The sequence below is a fragment of the Narcine bancroftii genome, chromosome 5 (assembly GCF_036971445.1).
Source record: "Narcine bancroftii isolate sNarBan1 chromosome 5, sNarBan1.hap1, whole genome shotgun sequence".
NCBI lineage: Eukaryota > Metazoa > Chordata > Chondrichthyes > Torpediniformes > Narcinidae > Narcine > Narcine bancroftii.
The window spans coordinates 11,338,061-11,354,964 of record NC_091473.1 but is presented as its reverse complement, the minus strand read 5'-3'; the positions used below and the strand labels follow the sequence as shown (position 1 = coordinate 11,354,964).

The 16,904-nt window shown below is 38.6% G+C and overlaps 1 protein-coding gene across 1 annotated transcript in view; it reads right to left on the bottom strand.

The window, feature by feature from the left end:
* The window catches only part of LOC138763121 (zinc finger protein 850-like), a 131,083-nt gene that overhangs the window by 67,896 nt on the left and 46,283 nt on the right, over positions 1-16,904 (bottom strand). The gene's annotated exons all lie outside the window — the stretch shown is intronic.

Here is a 16,904-nt window from a genome sequence, read left to right as displayed (position 1 = left end):
ACCAGTATCAGGCAATTCTTATACTGTGCACAGAATTCAACATTTACATATGTTCACCAGGCCCTGTTGCTTAAAGTTAAATGGTTACTGCTCAGGGACGTTCTTGTTGGTTTCAGAAAGAGATTTGTTGCTCATTGGACACACACACAAACTGATTCCCTCTGATCAGCCACTTCGGTGTCTTGCCAAAGAAACTTGCCCCATCATGGGTTTTCCAAATGATAACCTCTTCTTCCAAGTCACCACAGAGTACCTCTTGTTTCCCTTATTTCAGGAGAAACACCCTAACCAGCCATTTCCTCTTGTAAGTTCCACAGGTCTTACAATAGGCTGAACTCCGAACTCTCAACCCATCTTTAAAATGGGGTTTTCAACAAGCTTGTCAGCTTGCCATGTTGCAGCCTCAAAAGCCACTGTAGAACTGATCTCTCTCTCTCTCTCTCTCTGCCCAAGGCTTCAAACCCAATCCTTGAAAGATCTTTATCAGTACTTGAGCCCAGACTCTTTCATTTGCACCTGCTTTTGAAGTTTCTTCCTTAGCAACTCCATTGCCTTTTGCTAAACCACTGGTGCCTGAATGTCTAGCTTCAGCAAAGCTCTTGCATTTTAAATGAGATCTCTTTTGTGAAGTGTTACTCTGTGAAGTGACCTTCACTAACCCCCCACAATCTATCTCTTTTAAAGACATATTTATTCATAACCATACTAATATAATATAACCCATAAAAGCATAAGCTGGAATATAAGAAAAGACAGATAATTTGTACATTTCAAATAAAACCTTGATCATACATAATACAAATTGTGTGCAACCTTCCCAATCAAACCCTTTATATCAAAATAGTAAAAAAAAACAAAAAAGGAAAAAGAAAAATCCCCCCTTCCTCTAAACAAAGCAAACTTGCATATCTAATATACATAGGAAACGAAGGTGGACATTCGGAAACCAGACGACGTTTCTCAGGAACATCCAAACACCCTAACTCTTTAAGATATGGTTATAATCCATGATGGGTCTCTACGTCTTGTAAAAATTCACCTTTACATCTTTGTCTGATTTTTTTTGTAAACGTAGGAAGGACATGACCTCTTGTAACCGTTGAGTATGAATAGGTGGAATGCTGTCTTTCAATTTCATCAAGATTGCCTGTCTAGCTATCAATGAGGTAAAGCTAAAATTCACTTCTGAGATAAAGTCAATAATATTTCTTCTTTTTGAGAAAAATCAAATAAAACAATTACAGGCCATGGTTCAAGTTTAACCTTAAAAATTACTGATAAAGTTTGAAAATCATTTTTCCAAACATCTTCTAAACTAGGGCAAGACCAGAACATATGTATCAATGAAGCCTCAAATCATGCTCCCAATGTGAAGAGTATATAGATATGTTTTTGGGAGATAAATTGGGAAAGGTTTGTTTGTGTAGGCTACATAAAAAAAACTTTAAAACAGATCTTATTTGAAATACTGGAGCTCTGCTAATGCTAGACATATCAGCCCCACAGCCTTTGCAAGAGCTTTGGAGAGTGCCCAAGAGACTTCACTAATGAATTGTTGTTTACAAAAAGGCAACAGATGAAAGAGCTTCTGTCTGGAGCTGTTCTAAGAGGGTCATGTGGGTTTGCAAGCAGAGAGTGTAAAACAGGCTTTCTCTTTGTGTGAGGGAGAGAGAGAGAGAGAGAGAGAGAGACAGACAGACAGAGATCACTTCTACAGTGTTACAGCCAGCAACAGCAGCTGAGACTGGAACAGGACAAGCTGGCAAGCTTGTGGAAAATCCCATTTGGAAGATGGGAACTCTCAACAAGAGTTCTTAGTTCAGCCTGGTCAAAGCCCTTGTGGTTCATGCAAGAGGAGAGAACTGGAATAAGAGAGACTAAAAAGCACTCTGTGATGACCTGAAAGAAAGAGGTTATCATCTGGAGAACCCTGAAGGGGCAAGTTTTATCAGCAAGACACTAAAGTGGCTGATAGAAGTAAATCAGTTGTGGCTGTCCTGAAACAACAAATCTCTCTCTGAAAACTGACAAGAACCTTTCAAGCACCAATACCTGGTGAACTTTATAAATGTTAAATTCTGTGTACAATATAAGAATTGCCTGCAACCAGTGAACTTAGAAGAATGAGAAGTGAGATTTTACTGTGAATCAAAGAACTTTTCTGAACTTACACACATGCTACATACATGTGCACTTAGAATTAGAAGTGGGTAAAGTTAGGTTAGTTAAGTCAATAGTGATGTTTAAGTGTGATTCTGTTTTCATGTTTAAAGATAATTAAAAGCAACTTTTGTTTAAGTAACCATTTGTCTTGGTGAATAACTATTGCTGCCGGGTTTTAGGGTCCTTTGGGCTCGTAACACCAATCACTCTTGATCTTAACTAACAAAGCTATTCTCAAATCCATCAAATTATAAATGATTGATATTGAGCCTCTATGAGAAAATAGAAAGTCAAAAAATAAATCAAGAATGTTTGTTTCATAAATCTGTGGAAAATCATAAAGTTTGGACTGAACAAAATGTCTGACGTAGTTATCTTTAAAAAGATGACTATTGCCTCATTTGTATAGACTTTTAGGAAATTCTACTCAGAACTCTACACTTCTGAATTTACAAATGATAATATGATGGAGGATTTTCTGGATTGATTAAATATTCCTGAATTATCTTCAGGTGAATGAGTTTAAATAAGCCTATATTCCAGGAGGAAATAGTTGCTGCTCTCTTTATTACAAGCAGACAAATCTCTAGGACCTGATGTATTCCCAAAGAAGTTTTTTAAAATCATTCTCTAAATTGCTTGCACCTCATTTAGGTTCTGTATTATTTGATTCATTTAAACATGGTAAATTACCGGTATCATTTAATGAGGTGTGCATCTCACTCATACAAAAGAAAGGTAAAGATCCAGTGGAGTGCTCCACTGACAGGCCAATTTCTTTATTAAACATGGATGTTAAAATTCTGCCTAAGCTACTGGCCTGTAGATTGGAGAACATTTTGCCTTCAATTGTTTCAAGATCAGTCCGGTTTTATTAAAAAAAACTTTATTCGTTGCTTAATGGATATTTTATATTTACTTTCTAATACAGTCCCTGAATGTGCTCTTTCTTTAGATGCATTTGATCGGTGGAGAGGGGGTATCTATTTGCAATCTTAGGAAAAATTGATTTTAGACGATGTTTTATTACATGGATTAAATTACTATATTCATGCCTTACCACTTCAATTTTTATTAACTCTCAATTGTCTCAGCCTTTCAATTTGCAAAAGGGTACCCACCAAGTATGTGCCCTAAGTCCACAACTTTTTGATCTGGTTATAGTGCCATTAGTGATTGTGTTTCGGGAGTGTCAAGATATTTCTGTGATTAGGAGGGAGGGGATTGAACATAAAGTCTCTCTCTATATGGATGATCGTTTACATATCAGACCCTGATACCTTCTTTCCCAATATTTTGTCACTACTCTCTCAGTTTAGTCAGTTTTCAGGATATAACCTAAATTTATTTAAAAAATGAACTTCTTCCTTTGAATGTGTCTGCTTCAGTTCTCCTTTTAAGATTGTGAGAAATCAATTTATCTTTGTATCATAGTTAGATCATCATCTTTTCAAAGAAAAATTTCTTAACTTATTAAAGCATGTGAAACAATCTTTCATGCCTTGGTTTCCCTGTCTACAACTTTGGTTGGTTATATTAATACTATTAAAATCAGTATTCTACCTAAATTTTTATACCTTTTTTCAATCTATGCCAATTTTTATTCCTAAATTGAATTTTTGACACACCCTCATCTAAATAAAGCTATTTTACAAAAACTGTAAAGAAACGGAGGCATGACGCTACCTAACTTTAGATTTTATTATTGGGCAGTTAATATACGTAACCTCACGTTTTGGTTATATTTTCATAACTGAGTTGACTGTCCAGTGTGGTTTCAAAGGAGCTTAACTTTGCTAAAACATTTTCTATTCCTGTGCTTCTTGGATTCTCTCTCCCTTTTTCTTTAGATAAGTCTATTGATTATCCAGTTGTCAGATACTTTGTGAGGGTAAGGGTTTAGTTCAGGAAGAATTTTGAATTTTATGATTTTTTTTTTGTTTCAAATCACCTTTTCCAACCAGCCTTGCAAAATACTGTTTTTCATATTTGGCACAGAAAGGATGTTAAGCGTTTCAGTTTTTTTTTGATAATAGTTTTGCATCATTTGAACAACTTGCTGAAAACCATAATTTACCAACGACTAATTTTTAAAAAATTTTTTTTATTTTTCACACCATAAACCACATTGACCATGATACATACATTTTCCTTTTCAAATATATACAGTGCCATTTTCTCCCCCCCCTCCCTCCTCCCATTCCACCCTCCCTACCTCCCCCCCATCCATTTAAAGTACAAAATCTAAGATACATTAAACCAGTCAAACAATGTTGTCATTCAATAAAAATAAACAAGAAATTCCACTGAGTCAATTCTTTTCATTTCCTTCTCCTTTCGTTAATTTAGGTAATGAATGTCCCCGGTAGGTTTTCTCTATTGTGTTTCATGTAAGGCTCCCATATTTGTTCAAATATTTCAATATTATTTCTTAAACTATATGTTATTTTTTCTAATGGAATACATTTATTCATTTCTATATACCATTGTTGTATTTTCAAATTATCTTCCAATTTCGAGGTTGACATAATACATTTTTTTGCTACGGCTAGAGCTATCTTAACAAATCTTTTTTGTGCATCATCCAAATCAAGTCCAAATTCTTTGTTTTTTATGTTACTTAGGAGGAAGATCTCTGGATTTTTTGGTATATCGTTTTCTGTAATTTTATTTAATATTTGGTTTAGATCTTCCCAAAATTTTTCTACTTTCTTACATGTCCAGATTGCATGAATTGTTGTTCCCATTTCTTTTTTACAATGAAAACATCTGTCAGATACTGTTGGGTCCCATTTATTTAACTTTTGAGGTGTAATGTATAACCTGTGTATCCAGTTATATTGTATCATACGTAACCTCGTATTTATTGTATTTCTCATCGTTCCAGAACATAACTTCTCCCATGTTTCCTTTTTTATCTTTATATTTAAATCTTGTTCCCATTTTTGTTTAGTTTTACCATTTGTTTCCTCATTCTCCTTTTCTTGCAGTTTAATATACATATTTGTTATAAATCTTTTGATTATCATTGTATCTGTAATCACATATTCAAAGTTACTTCCCTCTGGTAACCTCAGATTGCTTCCTAATTTGTCCTTCAAGTAGGATCTCAATTGGTAATATGCCAGCACTGTATCTTGAGTTATATTGTATTTATCTTTCATTTGTTCAAAGGATAATAATCTATTTCCTGAAAAACAATTTTCTATTCTTTTGATCCCTTTTTTCTCCCATTCTCTAAAGGAAAGGTTATCTATTGTAAAAGGGAGTAACTTATTTTGCGTCAATATTAGTTTTGGTAATTGGTAATTTGTTTTATTCCTTTCTACGTGAATCTTTTTCCAAATATTGAGTAGATGATGTAATACTGGAGAACTCCTACGTTGTACCAATTTTTCATCCCATTTATATAATATGTGTTCAGGTATCTTTTCCCCTATTTTATCTAATTCTAATCTAGTCCAATTTGGCTTTTCCCTTGTCTGATAAAAATCTGATAGGTATCTTAATTGTGCGGCTCTATAATAATTTTTAAAGTTTGGCAGTTGTAAGCCTCCTTGTTTATACCATTCTGTTAATTTATCTAGTGCTATCCTCGGTTTCCCCCCTTTCCATAAAAATTTCCTTATTATTTTCTTTAACTCCTTGAAGAATTTCTCTGTCAAGTGTATTGGCAATGCCTGAAATAGGTATAATATCCTTGGGAAAATGTTCATTTTAATACAGTTTATCCTTCCTATTAGTGTTAATGGTAAATCTTTCCAATGCTCTAAATCGTCCTGTAATTTTTTCATTAGTGGATAATAATTGAGTTTATATAGATGTCCGAGATTTTTATTTATTTGTATACCTAGGTATCTTATTGCTTGCATTTGCCATCTGAATGGTGATTCCTTCTTAAATTTTGAGAAATCTGCATTATTCATTGGCATTGCTTCACTTTTATTTACGTTAATCTTGTAACCCGACACTTCTCCATATTCCTTCAATTTCTTATATAATTCTTTTATTGATAGTTCTGGTTCTGTTAAGTACACTATAACATCATCCGCAAATAAACTGATTTTATATTCCTTGTCTTTTATTTTTATCCCTTTTATATTATTTTCTGTTCTTATCAATTCTGCTAGTGGTTCTATAGCTAACGCGAACAATAAGGGTGATAGTGGGCATTCCTGCCGTGTTGACCTGCTTAAGTTAAATTGCTTTGATATATATCCATTTACTGTCACTTTCGCCAATGGCCCCTTATATAATGCTTTAATCCAATTAATATACTTCTCTGGTAAACTGAATTTTTGCAATACTTTGAATAAATAATTCCATTCTACTCTGTCAAAGGCCTTCTCTGCATCTAAAGCAACTGCTACTGTTGGCGCTTTACTCCCTTCTATTAAGGGAATTAAGTTAATATATTTACAAATATTGTCTGTTGTGTGTCTTTTATTAATAAATCCAGTTTGGTCTAGATTTACCATTTTAGGTATATACTCTGCTAATCTGTTTGCTAATAGTTTAGCTATGTTTTATAGAATTCTATTGGGAATCCATCCTCTCCTGGTGTTTTATTATTTGGTAATTTTTTTATTATCTCTTGTATTTCTACTATTTCAAATGGTTCTGTTAATTTATTTTGTTCCTCTATTTGTAATTTTGGTAGTTCAATTTTAGTTAAAAATTCATCCATTTTCCCTTCTTTCCCTTCATTTTCAGTTTGGTATAATTGTTCATAGAATTCTCTAAAGTTTTCCTTGATCTCCGTTGGATTATATGTGATTTGTTTGTCTTTTTTCCTTGATGCCAATACCATTTTCTTAGCTTGTTCTGTCTTAAGCTGCCATGCTAGAATTTTGTGCGTTTTTCCCCCTAGTTCATAATATTTCTGTTTTGTCTTCATTATGTTCTTCTCCACCTTATATGTTTGTAGTGTTTCATATTTTATTTTTTTATCTGCCAATTCTCTTCTTTTAGTTGTATCTTCCTTCATTGCTAATTCTTTTTCTATATTTACTATTTCCTTTTCCAACTGCTCTGTTTCCTGATTATAGTCCTTCTTCATCTTGGTTACATAACTTATTATTTGCCCTCTAATGAACGCTTTCATTGCATCCCATAGTATAAACTTATCTTTCACTGATTCCGTATTTATTTCAAAATACATTTTAATTTGTCTTTCAATGAATTCTCTAAAATCCTGCCTTTTAAGTAGCATGGAGTTTAATCTCCATCTATACATTCTTGGAGGGATGTCCTCTAACTCTGTTGTCAATATCAAGGGTGAATGGTCTGATAATATTCTAGCTTTATATTCTGTTTTTCTTACTCTATCTTGCATACGAGCTGATAACAAAAATAGGTCTATTCTTGAGTAAGTTTTATGTCTACCCGAGTAATATGAATATTCCTTTTCATTTGGGTGTTGTTTCCTCCATTTATCCAAAAGTTGCATTTCTTGCATCGATTTAATTATAAATTTGGTTACTTTGTTCTTTCTGTTAATTTTTTTCCCAGTTTTGTCCATATTTGAATCCAAATTCAGGTTGAAATCCCCTCCTATTAATATGTTCCCTTGCGTATCTGCTATCTTCAAAAAAATATCTTGCATAAACTTTTGATCTTCTTCGTTAGGTGAATATACATTGAGTAGATTCCAAAACTCCGAATATATCTGACATTTTATCATTACATATCTCCCTGTTGGATCTATTATTTCCTCTTCTATTTTAATTGGCACATTTTTACTAATTAATATAGCTACTCCTCTTGCTTTTGAATTATACGACGCTGCTGTTACATGTCCTACCCAATCTCTCTTTAATTTCTTGTGCTCCAATTCAGTTAAATGTGATTCTTGCACAAATGTTATATCAATTTTTTCTTTTTTCAGTAAATTTAGCAGTTTCTTCCTTTTAATTTGGATATGTATTCCGTTAATATTTAAAGTCATATAGTTCAGCGTAGCCATTTCATACTTTGTTTATCTTCCCTTTCCGTTTCTCCATCATCACCTTTCCTTATTATCCATTTCTGCTTTCTTGTTTTGAACACTTTATAAGACAACATTTCTAAAACATCAAACATTTTCCTTATTCTCCCATTTAAAACTTCTTTTACCCCATTCTCCCCTCCCCCTCCTGAGTTGCCCTTTATCCCTTGTCGGGCAACCACATCTCCCCTCTCCATTTGGATTTGCGAATTCACTCGCAAACGTCAACTGATTTTGCAGTGACCGTAACTCCTCCCCACCCAGCCCCCCCCAGAAAAGATTTCAATTTTCATATGTAACAAAGGTCAATCTTTTAATTCCCTCCTTATTCCCTCTCCCTCCCTTATTAATTCTTGTCTATACTCTATATATTTTCCTCTAAATACGGATACATTCATGTATACACACTATATATATACACACATATACCCCTTTACACACATACATATAGTTCGTGGTCATTTTTACTCTCATTACATGTCTTCATCTCTCTGCTTGTTTTGTAGTTGTTCTGTAAATTTCCTTGCTTCCTCTGGATCCGAGAATAGTCTGTTTTGTTGCCCTGGAATAACTATCTTAAGCACCGCTGGGTACTTTAACATAAATTTATATCCTTTTTTCCATGAGATCGTTTTTGCTGTATTGAACTCCTTCCTCTTCTTCAAGAGTTCAAAACTTATGTCTGGATAGAAAAAAAATTTTTGACCTTTATATTCCAGTGGCTTTTTGTCTTCTCTTACTTTCTTCATTGCTTTCTTCAATATATTTTCTCTTGTTGTATATCTTAAGAATTTTACTAAAATGGATCTTGGTTTTTGCTGCGGTTGTGGTTTCGGGGCTAAAGTTCTATGTGCCCTCTCTATTTCCATTTCTTCTTGTAATTCTGGTCTTCCTAGGACCCTGGGGATCTAATCTTTTATAAATTCTCTCATATTCTTGCCTTCTTTATCTTCCTTAAGGCCCACTATCTTTATGTTATTTCTTCTATTATAGTTTTCTATAATATCTATCTTCTGAGCTAACAGCTCATGTGCCTCTTTAACTTTTTTTATTAGATTCTTCTAATTTCTCTTTTAAGTCCTCTACTTCCATTTCTACAATTATTTCTCGTTCTTCCATATTTTCCACTCTTTTTCCTATCTCTGACATTTCTATTTTATTCATTTTTTCTTCTGCATTCTTAATTCTTCTTTTTATCTCATTAAATTCTTGTAATTGCCATTCTTTCACTGATTCCATATATTCTTTAGAAAAAGATACATCTATTGTCTTGCCTTTCTCTTCTTCTTCCATTTCTTTCTGTTCTTCTTCTTCTTCTTCCTCTGGGTTGACCATCTGTTGTTTCCTTGTTTTCTTTTTACCCTCTTCTTTCTTGTTGTTGTTATTGTCTGTGTTCTGCACCTGCTGCTGTGCTGCAGGTGTCTCTCTCAGGTGTGGAGATCGACTCCGCAGCTGTTCCCCCCTCCCGTCAGTGTGTTTTTTTTCATGCGCATCGCGCATGCGCGGTTGCGCACTTTTACTCGGCTCTGTGAGCCATTTTTGTAGTCCCGAGCCCGGGACTTCCACTGACCTGAGGGAGCGGGCTTCTCTCTCCGTAGCGGGCCTCTTCGGACAAATAAGGCCTTCACCTCCTTCTTCCGACATTCTTTCTTCCTCTTTTCTTCCCATTGTTTTCGACTTTTCTCTCCACTGCCATTTTCCTCTCACCTTTATTTTTACTTTATTATAAATTTTAATCTTGTACCTTTGTGCTTTGTGTGTGTTTTTTTAACTTTTCGGGAGAGGGCTGGAATTCTCTGACCGGCCACTACTCCATCACGTGACTCCCTCCCAACGACTAATTTTTGTAGATATTTGCAAATCAGGTATTTTCTTCGATCTCAAATGCCTTGTTTTCCTAGGGCACCAGGTGTGAATGTCATGGATACGTTATTTAGTTTTACAACCTTTGCATAAATGTTTAATATCCAGAGATCTGGGATTCAATTTTTAAGTTAGTCAATGCGACATTGTTTTGTTGAATTACGATTTAAGGTTGTACACAGGGCCATATTTCCAAAGCCAAATTATCTCATATCTATCAAGAGTTAACTAGTGATAAATGCAAGGGAGATGAGGCCTCTGTCCTAGCCTTGAAAAGTACTAGAAGGAGGTCTTTCAAAGTTAGAACTGAAGCCTTTGGCCGCTCTTTTTGGTACAACAGGAGATGATGATGTTTTGTTGACTCCAAATAAATGACGTATCTTGTCTTTGACTTCTCTTTTGGCAAGACATGCTGTGCGACTCAGGTGGAAGGGCACCACCTACATATATTCGATATGCAATCAGTAATTCTAGCATAAGATTCCAAACATATGGGAATAATTTTTGAATTATCACAATCTTTAGATATGTTTTATAATCTGTTTTGTTGGTTTTTTCATTCACTTTTAGGAGTGGTTTATTATTCTGTCTGCCATTCAACATTGTTAGGGGATAGGGTTTATTAACTTCTGATTTTTGACTTTTGATTTTTTTTTCTTTTGTTTTTTGTCTTTGTATTTACTTTTGTTTTGTTATTAGAGATGCGATGTAACCTGTTGATTTGTGTAATTTAGCATTCCATATAAATTATGTACTGGTTTGGTTTTTTATGTATAAAATCAATAAAAATATTTTAAAAAGTAAAAGCCTCTGGTGGTGCGTGAGCTCACACTGGTGAATCTTATTCTCCATGGGGAGGAGGAAAAAGGGAGTGTGTCTGTGGAGGGATGAATCTTTTAATATGTTGATTGCTCTTACAAGGTGGCAGCAAGTGGAAGTGGAATGGATGCTCTCCTTCAATGTTAGTGACTCCTGTTACGAATCCAGAGGTCCCCAAAACCCAGCAGCAATAAAAATTCACTAAGACCAATGGCTACTTAAACAAAAGTTGCTTTTGATTTTCTTTAAACATAAAAACAGGATCAAATTTTAACTTATTACTATTAACTTAATCCCCTTCTAATTCTAAGTGCATGTGCATGTAATGTGTATATGTTCAGGGAAGTTCTTTGATTCACAGTCCAATCTCACTTATAACTCCTCCAAGTTCACTGATATCAGGCAATTCTTATACTGTGCACAGAATTTAACATTTATGAATTTTTATCAGGCTCTGGTGCTTAAAGGTAATTGGTTACTGCTCAGGAAGGTTTGTTGGTTTTGGAGAAAGATTTGTTGCTTGTTAGACACTCACAAACTGATTTCTCCAATCAATGTCTTTCTGAAGAAACTTGCCCCATCATTGGTATTCCAAATGTCACCACAGAGTTCCTCTTGTTTCCCTTGTATCAGGAGAAATACTTTAGCCAGCCATTTCCTCTTGTAAGGACTACAAAGGTTTTCAACAGGCTGAACTCATAACCTGTCTTCAAAATGGGGTTTCCACAAGCTTGCCAGCTTGTCATGTCCCATTCCCAGCTGCTGCTGCTAAACTCTCTTCCTCTCTCTTCCAAAGAGAAGAATCCTATTTGTTTTTTTCTCGCTCTGCTTGTAAAAAAAACAGAACTCCTTGCAAGCTTTCAAACCCAAACCTCGAAAGATCTTTACCAGCACTTGAGCCTGAACTGTCCATTTCCTCCTGCTTTTTAAAATTCCTTCCAAAATAGTTTTATTATCTTTGCAAAGGCCCTCGATGCCTCTCTCACTTTCAGCAAACCTCTTTCATTTCAAATGAGATCTTTTTTGTGAACTGTAACTCTGTGAAGTGACCTACTCTAAATCCCTACAATCTCTCTTTTAAATACATATACATAATATAAAATATAATATACTCCGTGGCCCTCTGTTTATATATTTTTAAACATTAACAATGCAGCACGGTTGAAAGCACCCCGGCCCATGAAATCTGTGCTGCCCAATTTACCTACCAATCACGGGGAATGTACAGGCTCCTTACAGGCAGGACTGGATTCGAATTTGGGTCGTTGGTGCTATAATAGTGTTTCACCATCAATTACAGGAATTGAATTTCATGTCCTCGATCTGTACCAAATAAAGCAGCTGTGCTTGAAAATTGTGTTTCATCCCCTTGTATCTCTGTAATATACTCAACAAAGACAAAGCCATTCAGTCCATCTGGGGCCACACTGGGGAGCATCCTGGTATCTCCTCTCCTGTCAGTGTTTCTGCTTTAGACCAGCCCCCAATCACCTCATCTGCTGGAATACTCTTCAGTTTCTTTCTCCTCTCTGTGTTTACTGAGCTACTTCTAGACAGCTGCACTGTTCACTTCAAGGTAAGAAACAGGAGCAGGATTTGGGCATCTGGCCTGTCGAGCCTGTTCTGCCAATCAATAAGATCATGGCTGATCTGGCTGTAGACTCAGCTCCACTTACCTAGCCATTCCCTATATCCTTTAATTCCCCAATCCATCCAAAATCTATCCATCAATGCATTTAAATACTTTCCTCAAGGCAACCTCCACTGCCTAATTGGGCAGAGAATTTAATAGATACATCACTGTGAGAAGCCAATTTCCGGTTCCACCAGATGGCGAGACACAAATGTGCTGGAGAAACTCACCAGACCATTAAACATTGTAATTCATCAAACATTTTGGGCTCAGGTGATCCTTTCCTTCCTGCGGATGCTGAGTGACCTGCTGAGAGTGACCTGCTGAGATTCTCCAGGAAGTTTGTGTATTGTACTCAACCCTGGTATCTGCAGGGGTTTTGTTTAACTCCAAACAGATGGTATCAGTATCAACCTCCAATTTTCAGTAACCCCCTTCCCTCCCACCCCAGTCTCTCCCCCATTCCTCTAGCTCCTTTCCACATTCCTTTCCCCGATCAGAGAACATCTTTCTCAGCCCCTGACCCCTCCCCCATCACCTCTGGCTCCTTCTTCCACCTGAATCCATTTGCTGATCTGTGCTCCTCCCCCCCCCCCCCCCCCACGCCCCAACACCCACCTTATTTGCACATGTTTCCCTGATTGTTTGGCTTAATTAAGAAGGGCTCAGGCCCGGAATGTAAACTGCCTCTCGCTTTCTTTGGATGCTATATGTCCTGCTGAGTTCCTCATTGTCCTCATTATCCCTGTCTTCAATCTACTCCCCTCTATCTCGAGGCTCAGCCCCCAGTTCTGGTGTCAGCTGCCAGTGGAAACACCCTCCCTTCTTCTATCTTATCTATTACATGGAAAAGTTTTTTCCAGAAAACGTCTTTGACCACAAGGCCATCAGCAGTGATCAGCGCAAAATATCCTGCAGAAACATAGATGAAGGCTCAATGATTCTGGAGAGGTGATTCCCTGAGCCGATCATCCAGGTCATCTAGTGGAATGCCTCATCACCAGGGCTCACAAACAAGCACCAGGACTTGAGAGGAGCCCTCCCAGTGCGATCCTTCTTGTACAACTGGAACCCTGCATGTACGTTGTCCACAAGTTGCTGCAGTGGAGTGGAGACTGTCGGCCACCTCTTCGCTTAATGCGGATTTGCAAAGAGTGCATGGAGAAGGATGCAAGGATCCATGTCACAGCTCATCTCCAGCAGAAATGTGACAAAGGACTCTCTGATCTACTGGCTGTTCCCGGGAACAGTCTCTGAGTCCGACATCCAGAACTCCTGGAAGACGATCAACTCGGTGAAAGAGGCTAGTTGGTCGGCCCAAAACCTGTTGGTCTTTCAGCACGGAGATGTCGGTGCGGGAATGCTGCCGACTGGCTCATTCCAGTGTGTGGTGAGGGATGCACTGAGGCTTGGTGTAGCCCAATCTAGAGTCAGTTCGTCATCAGTCTCTGAGGGGCTGAGAGAGAGGGGAAGCCTGTCAACCAACAGAGAGGGAAGTAATAAGGTGCCACAGTGGTCGCAATGGGGTATGGAGAGAAGAATGTAAAATGTACAGTAATGAGAATGTATTGATGTGATTGACACCATGAATGTAAAAAGTCTGGGACCGTTTTACTGACTTGTAAATAATTTATTGTGAATAAAGCATATTTTTGGAAAAAAAATCCTTTCATTATTGTCATAAGATCCCTCCTCATAATTTGAAACTCCAATAGGTACAGACTGAGGCTACTCAATCTATTCCCCCCCCTCCCCTCACTGGAATCAACCTGGGTCACCTTTTTGGAATCATCTCCAAAGCTAGAATGACCACTTCCTGTGAGAGCAGCTTCACATTGTCACTACTCTCTGAGGGAAGAAGTCTCATGAATTACCTGCTGGATTGGGTGGCATGGTTAGCGCAACACTCTTAAATGCCAGGAATCGGGATACATTCTCCCTGTGTCTGTGTGGTTTCCTCCCACCCTTTAAAACAGACCAGGTTTTGTAGGTCCATTGGGTGTGATTGGGCGGCGTGGGCTCATGGGCTGAAATGGCCTCTTAATGCGCTGTATATCTGAAAACAATCTGAAGGATTGTGCGGGAGCAGCTCAGCACCTTGACTAAATGTTCCATTTCATGTTCAAGTTGTAACAAGATAAAATCAGCAGGTTTTCAATGATGGAGAGATCAACAAAACAAAACGCCCTTCTCATCCCGGACACTGGAGAGTCTCAGAGGAACTGGCACCAATTGTGATTCCGGTGCGAGAAGTTGAAAGAACTTGCTCACTACTCACACTTATCTAATCAAAGAGTACGTGGTTCTAATTAGCCAGAGCTCTCCAAACTAGTGATTCCAAAAATGGGCGCTGCCGGTCTGGCCTTATTGGCAGTAGAAAGATGCAAGGGGGCAGTGAGGGAAAACGGGCATTCTGAACCTTCCATCTTGTTTTTATTCCGTCTGCTGCAAAGTTTATTGAAGAAGCCAGTGCAGTAATTTTCTGTCCAGACTAGAGGTGGTGTAGTGAGCAAAATAAACAGTGACAAGGTATTCTGGCGAGAGTTGGCTCGTTGGCCAGCATGTTGCACTGACATCACTAACCCCTGCTCAGCGCCACTGCAGCCACCCCCCCCCACCTTGCTCAATGCCACCACCACCACCCGCTTAGCACCACCCACACAGCACCGCCGCTAACCCCTCCCCCCCACCCTGCTCTGTGTCTTTCATCTCAGCTTCATTCTTTGAAATTGTAGCATGAATAAAAGCTCTCACAACTGGAGTGAGAAGAAACATTTTTATTGGCTTGTAACTAAGGGTAGGGTTCCACAGTAGTTTTCAGAAGGATTCTGGTTTAGGTGGGAAACCAGGGTTACATGTGGACAGATGGGGGCAAAGCCGGGAGGCGGGGCCAGCCATCAGCACAACTCCCTAACAGTGATTCCCAGTTCACTGCATTCACCCCTTCCTGCAGGATTTAGGGTCTGTGAATGAAGACAGAAAACATAGGTTCAGAAATAGGTGGTTAAAAAAAAATACAGCTATTTACAAATTTACAGATTTAAGCAGTCCGGGGGCCTGGAGATCCTGGTGGAGCCCCTTAGCACCGAGAGGCTTTGGGCTCCTTAAATCTCCTGGTCCCCTTGTGAGGGAGGAGAGACGGGCTGGGTCTCTGGCTTGACGATGGAAGGGGGTGGACTTTCCTCCTGAACTGGATCCCCCAAGGCCCTGATTGGGGGCGGTGTGAATGAGCTTTGTGGCTTGAAGGGCACTTGAGGCAATGGACCCTCTGTTCTGGCAGGTGCCAGGTCCCTGATGGAGACAGTTTCTTCCCTGCCATCCAGTACTCCAAATAGGCATACGTGGGATTGGCGTGGAGCAGTTTCACCCTTTCCAACAGGGGGTTGGTCTTGCTTCTCCTCATGTGCTTCTTAAGAAGGATTGGACCAGGAGTAGTCAGCCAGACTGGGAGTGTAGTTCCCAATGCCGGCCTTCTTTCAAAGGTGAATAGAAGCTTATCAGGAGTAGTGTTGGTCACGATACATAGTAGCGACCGGTTAGAGTGGACCACGATGGGGAGGACTTCTTGTCACCATGAGTCTGGGAGGCCCTTTGACTTCAGGGCCAGTTTGACATCCTTTCAGACTGTGGCGCTCTCCTTTTCAACCTGTCCATTCCCCCGATGTTGTAGCTAGTAGTCCTGCTGGACGCGATGCCCCTCACCAGCAGGTACTGACGCAGCTCGTCACTCATAAAGGATGAGCCCTGGTTGCTATGCATATAGCTGGGATACCCAAACAAGGTAAAATTGGAGTCTAGGGCCTTCATAACTGATGAGGTGTATGTGAACGGGAAGCGGGAGTACTCATCAGTGACAGAGAGGAAGAGAAGGTGTTCCTGTTTGTGGAGGGGAGAGGTCCCTTAAAATCGATGCAGAGCCGTTTGAAGGACCTGGGTGACTTGATCAGGCACGCTTTTGCAGGGCAATAGAAGTGCAGCTTGCACTCCGTGCAGACCTGGCAAGACTTGATCATTTCCCTGACGTCTTCCAATGACCCTCTTGATGTTACTGAACATGAATGCGACCAAGTGCTGGTCAGTGAGAAACATAAATCTCCTACTAGCCAGGTAGTGTCTCCAGTGCCTTACGGTTTCTACAATGGCTTGAGCCTCCTTTTCCACCGATGGGTTCCGGAGCTTGTGGCCTTGTAATGTCCGTGAAAAAAAAATGCTGCCCTCCTGGTTGGGGGTAGCAGCCAGGGCTACAACTGAAGCATCGCTTTCCACTTGGAAAGGTACATTCCTGTCCACCGTATGTATGGCGGCTTTCACAATGTAGTTTTGGAGGTAATTAAAAGCCATTTGAGCTTAAACCAAGAGGGGGAAATTAGTGGCTTTTAAGAGAGGGCAAACATTAACAGATTGAGAGATCTACTGGGCGTAATATGAGAAAAAACCCAG